A 6,004-nucleotide genomic window follows, 5' to 3' on the forward strand; every position below is an offset into this window, starting at 1 on the left:
AATAGACATAAAAAGTGAGTAATACCTTTAATTTAGTTTTGACTCCACTTATTTCTTAAAGGTGGATGGATACACATACACACAGGTAACACAGGGATCACATTTAAAATACAAACACTGTATTTTTAAATAAATTGTAATCTCATACATCCAGTATCAGATACTTCAGATTAAAATTTTTATCTAAACTAGACATTTTCTGGGAATTGCTCCATGGGAATTCCAGAGGAACACTGTGATGTTTATGTTCTTTGTAATGTGCATCCACAAGGTATTCGAAACCAAAGTAAGTCTTTCAAGTATTTAAAATAAATTTTCCAACATCATCCCAAGGTGAAAAGTGATTTCTGATCATGTTTTCATCCCTTCCCAAGTATATATTACAAAGAATTTCTCATTAATAAGGTTTTACAAAAAATTATATGTCATGACCTGGTATTTCTTGATGATAACTTTAAACTATTTAATTTTGACTTCCTTATTAAATATTAAGAATACTCTCCTGAGTTATATGAGCATCAGCTTCTGGACCTTTATGGAAAATTTAACAGACAAATTTTACCCAACTTAATAATGAGACCTATGGTACTCAATTTTGAAGAAAATTTAAAAGCCGTGATCTAAAACTACTTGGTATCAACAGATTGTCTAAAAGCACTGCTTTAATTTTTATGACTCTCTTATATCAAAACCTTTAATAGTTTACCACTGAAAATACAGTATGAGGCAAATGTAGGTTTACAGTTGTGTTTGTGCAGGTTTATTCTTGCATTATTATTTATTAACTAGAGGCCCGGTGCCCAAAAATTCATGCACTGGAGGGGGGTCCCTCAGCCTGGCCTGCCCCCTCTCACAATCCGGGAGCCCTAAGGGGATGATGTCCTACTGACAGAGAGCAGGCCTAAGTTGCAGTCTGGCCTCCCTCTGCAGGAGGCGATAGGGCCGATCAGGGGAAGGCATTGCCCTCATCACTCCACGGCTGCTGCTGCCTCTCACCTCCCTCTGTGGGAGGCGATCAGGGGAAGGTGACATCTCCATCATGCTTCTGCTGCTGCCATGGCCGGCCACCATGGCTGCTGGCTGCCTGAGCCTCGGCCCTCATGGCCACAGTGCCGTGCCTGAGCCTTGGGCCAGCCCTGGCAGCAGCTGCTGCCATCCACAGCTTGCCTGAGCCTCAGGCAACCGCTGAAGCTTTGTCTGGAAGACATCTGCTCTAATTAGCATATTACCCTTTTATTAGTATAGACTAGAGGCCCAGTGCATGAAATCCGTGCATGGGAGGAGGTGTCCCTCAGCCCAGCCTGCACCCTCTCCAATCTGGGACCCCTCGGGGGATGTCTGACTGCCGGGATCGGGCCTAAACCGGCAGTCCGACATCTCTCTCGCAATCCAGGACCACTGGCTCCTAACCACTCACCTGCCTGTCTGCCTAATGCCCCCAACTGCCCTCCCCTGCCAGTCTGATCTTGCCCCCAACTGCCCTCCCCTATGGGTCTGATCTCACCCCTAACCCCCTGCCAGCCTGATCTCGCCCCTAATTGCCTCTGCCTCAGCCCCCACCACCATGGCTTTGTCCCAAAGGAAGTTGGACATACAGAAGCTGGCCGGTTGACCCGGTCTAATTAGCATATTACCCTTTTATTAGTATAGATTATATTATTTTCCATAGAAACAACTGTAAACCTACTTTTACCACACCCTGTACATTTAACTTCTTATAAGTTGCCATTGGCAGTCCTTCATAATCTCACTCAACCTTCCTCTCTTGAGCACCACAGTAAAAACTATATCCCAATCTAACTCTCAGTTCTCCAGCCATGCTTCCCTCTTCCTAACTCCTAAGGAGGCTGGCTGTCCTCTTTTCCCAGAACAACAGTCCTGGTGCCCCTCCCTCAGTCTACCTACCATCCTTTCATACCTCCCCAAACCTGTCCTCTGATAAAATACTTTCTGATAAGCTCAGACAGAAATGGTTTCTACATTTCTAGAGCATTTTGAAAGTCCCACACCTACAATCTTTCCTGAAGGGACTGAATCAAAATACAGTAACAGCCACTCATCAATTCAATCACGCCAAACTCTGGGAAGCAGAGAGCTGCTACCTAGACAGGCTTTGCAGCAGATGTTCACTGGGTTGGCTTAAATGATACATGCAACTGTAGCTTTTCCCTTCAATGGCAACTGAATTTCTTAAGGCCAAGGAATTTCTAGGAACATGGAGTGACTTGAAACAATCAAATTCTGTTATCACCTGATTATAGCCCTAGAGCGAAAAAAGAAGAGGCAAGTAGGAAATGACAGTGGGAAGAATATCCTACTTCAACTGTCTTGATTTTCTTTTTTCCTCTATGATGACTAAAGGTTTGTAAATGAGAGCAATTATACAGTGCTATCCTAGAATGTCTCTGGCCAATTCGCTAATATCCTAAAGACTGGCAATAACCCCAGGAATCATACTAATCAGCTTTTAAGTCTGGAATGATATATAACTGAAATCAATCTGATCAGTGTAGGCTCATATCAAACTACTTTCATATGCTGATAAAACTCATTGTAAGTGAAAGCTACTGAATGAAAGCCTAGTAATAGCTAGGGGAAACCCTTGAAAAAATTATTTTTAACTAAAAAAATGACAATCTAATCTATAAAATATAATAAAAACTACCTTTAAAAATTTGGAATGTGGACATATAGATGGTCACGAGGCATATGAAAAAATGCTCAAAGTCACTGATCATCAGAGAGATGCAAATTAAAATGACAATGAGGTATCACCTCACTCCCATCAGAATGGCTACCATCAACAAATCAACAAATGACAACTGCTGGTGAGGATGTGGAGAGAAGGGAAGCCTAATACACTGGTGGTGGGAATGCAGACTGGTGCAATCATTATGGAAAACAGTATGGAGTTTCCTCAAAAAATTAAATATGGAACTCCCATTTGACCCAGTGATCCCACTTCTAAGAATATATCCTAAGAAACCCAAAGCAGCAATCAGAAAGAATGGATGCACCTCTATGTTCACAGCAGCACAATTTACAATAGCTAAGATCTGTAAACAGCCCTAGTGCCCATCAGTAGATGAGTGGATAAAAAAGCTGTGGTACATTTACACCATGGAATACTATGCAGCGGTAAAAAAGAAGAATCTCTTACCCTTTGAGACAGAATGGAGGGACCTGGAGAGCATTATGCTAAGTGAAATAAGTCAGTCAGAGAAAGACAAGTATCACATGATCTCACTCATATGTGGAATCTAATTAAGAAAATAAACTGATGAACAGAGTGGATCCAGAGACATGGAAGCATGGAACAGAATGCAGAATCTTGGAGGGAAGGTGGAAGAGGGTGGGTGGGTGGGAGGTAATCAACCAAAGACCTTATATGAATATATGTATAACCCATGGACACAAACAATAGAGTGGTGAAGGCCTGGGGGATGGGTGGGAATGGGCTGGAGAGGGTTAATGGGGGAGAAGGGGAACATATGTAGCACTTTTAACAATAAAGATTTAAAAAAATAAAAAATAAAAACAGGAGACCCACAAAAAAATACATTTGGAATGTGACACAATGAACTTATGAGAAAACATTAAATTTGGTTGTAGTTCATATTCAGTTAACTAGAATTAAAACTTGATATTAAAAGAACATTAAAATCTTAAAATTTATCATAATTAAGATTAAAAAGTAAAATAGACCTATAGTATAAAAATTGTCTACAAATTACAAAAAAGAAAATGCTAACACATATACACACTTTATGTACTCATATGATCATGTTAGACGTAATACCAATCTAAAAGAGACAATGTCCAAATAATGAACAAAAGAATCATCTCATTTAGAAACTCTTAAATATTTGTTTTTAAAACTTTTTAATTCTTAATACAGATTTCTAGCCCAACAAAATAAACCTAATTAAAGAACAAATGAAAAATGGCTTTTAAAGACACCATTTCTATAAAAGAATACTAATACTTATTTGTTGTTTCAGATGTTGGCTATGCACAGAACTTATTCACTTCATAACAAGTCTATTGGAATTTCCCAAAATATCCCAAGCAGAGTTCATTATAGTTATTCAAAATTGACTGAAAATTTACACAGAAAAACTAATTTAAAAACTACTACACACTCTAAATCTTAATCTTGAATAGACAAGAATAGTCACATACCATGAACACAAAAAAGGAATGGTTAAAGAGAAGAACCTAGTACTATGTGCCAGACTTTTGACTTACCACTCTATGTAACTCATTCAATCTTCACAAGCTGTAAGGTTGGCAACCATTATCATCACCATCCTATCTAATAAAACAGAAACATGGTAATTAGCCGTACATCTGCTACCCCTCCCATTGGCTAATCAGGGCGATATGCAAATTAACTGCAAGCCAAGATGGTGGCCGGCAGCCAGGCAGCTTGAAGCGAACGTGAGGCTTGCTTGCTTCAGTGACGGAGGACTCCAACGTTCCCCGCCTGCCGCTGCCGGCCTCTGAGCTCGCAGTTTGAAACATTGTTACAAATATAGAAGCTAAACAAAACCCCAGAAACCTGCTTTCAGCCAGCCGGGATCTCAGAGCTGGAGTTGAAACAGTGTTTCGATTATAGAACCCAAACAAACCAGATACTTGCTTTCAGCAGCAGAGGGCTAAGAGCTGAAGCCAAGCCTCAGAGCTAGAGCTGGCCCAGAATAAAAAAAAAGAAAAAAAGGAGCAGTTGGGAGCTTCAGTCACCCACCAGCCTGAAAACGGCCCTCAGCCCCTCACCCAGACTGGCCAGGAACCCCAGTGGGGACCCCCACCCTGAAGGGGGTGTGACCAGCTGCAAACAGCCATCATCCCCTCATCCAGGCTGGCCAAGCACCCCAGTGGGGACCCCCACCCTGATCCAGGACACCCTTCAGGGCAAACCAGCCAGCCCCCACCCATGCACCAGGCCTCTACCCTATATAGTAAAAGGGTAATATGCCTCCCAGCACCGGGATCAGCGGAGCCGCGAGGCCTCCCGGCACCGGGATCAGCGTGACAGGGGACAGCGCCCAAACCCCCTGATCTCCCTGCGGCTCTGTGTGTGACAGGGGGCGGGGCCACAACCTCCCTATCCGCCCTGCTCTGTTCGTGACAGGGGAAAGCACCCCAAACCCCTGATCAGCCCTGCTCTGTGCCTGATAGGGGGGAGCTCCCCAACCCCCTGGTCGCCCTGCGGCTATGTGTGACAGGGTGCGGCGCCCCAACCCCCCCACGGGCCCTGCTCTGTGACGGGATAGAGCCATAACCTCCCCATCGGCCCTGCCCTGAGTGTGACAGGGTGCGGCGCCCCAACCCCGATCCACCCTGCTCTGTGTGTGACAGGGGGGAGCTCCCCAACCCCCTGATGGGCCCTGCTCTGTGTGTGACAGGGGGCAGTGCCCCAACCTCCTGATTGGCCCTGCTCTGTGAGTGACAGGAGGTGGCGCCGCAACCTCCCCATCGACCCTGCCTTGAGTGTGACAGGGGGCATTGCCCCAACCCCCCAATCGACCCTACCCTGAGCCTGACTGAGGGTGGCATCGCAACCTCCCGATCCGCCCTGCTCTGTGCATGACAGGGGGCGGTGCCCCAACTCCCCAATCAGCCCTGCTCTAAGCCCGACCAGGGGCTGCACCTAGGGATTGGGCCTGCCCTCTGCCAACCGGGAGCAGGCCTAAGCCAGCACGTCGTTATCTCCCAAGGGGTCCCAGAATGCGAGAGGGCACAGGCCGGGCTGAGGGACCCCCCTCCCCCCCGAGTGCACAAATTTTTGTGCACCGGGCCTCTAGTCCTATATAATAAAACCCTAATATGCAAATAGACTGAACAGTGGAATGACCAGTCACCATGACGTGCACTGACCACCAGGGGGAAGATTCTCAACGCAGGAGCTTCCCCCTGGTGGTCAGTGCGTTCCCACTCGGGGAGCTCCGCTCAGTCAGAAGCTGGGCTCATGGCTGGCAAGCACAGCGGCAGAGGCGGGAGC

General features: G+C 45.3%; 1 long non-coding RNA gene across 5 annotated transcripts in view; it reads right to left on the reverse strand.

Moving 5' to 3' along the window:
- The window catches only part of LOC118661884, a 51,801-nt gene extending 47,488 nt beyond the window's left edge, over positions 1 to 4,313 (reverse strand). For all 5 annotated transcript variants that reach the window (XR_004969544.1, XR_004969552.1, XR_004969523.1 and 2 more), the window contains exon 1: positions 4,249 to 4,313. This is a non-coding gene — a long non-coding RNA (uncharacterized LOC118661884). The remainder of the gene's footprint in view (positions 1 to 4,248) is intronic.
- Positions 4,314 to 6,004: the final 1,691 nt, after the last annotated feature.

The sequence above is a fragment of the Myotis myotis genome, unplaced genomic scaffold, assembly GCF_014108235.1.
Source record: "Myotis myotis isolate mMyoMyo1 unplaced genomic scaffold, mMyoMyo1.p scaffold_m19_p_1, whole genome shotgun sequence".
Taxonomy (NCBI): Eukaryota; Metazoa; Chordata; class Mammalia; order Chiroptera; family Vespertilionidae; genus Myotis; species Myotis myotis.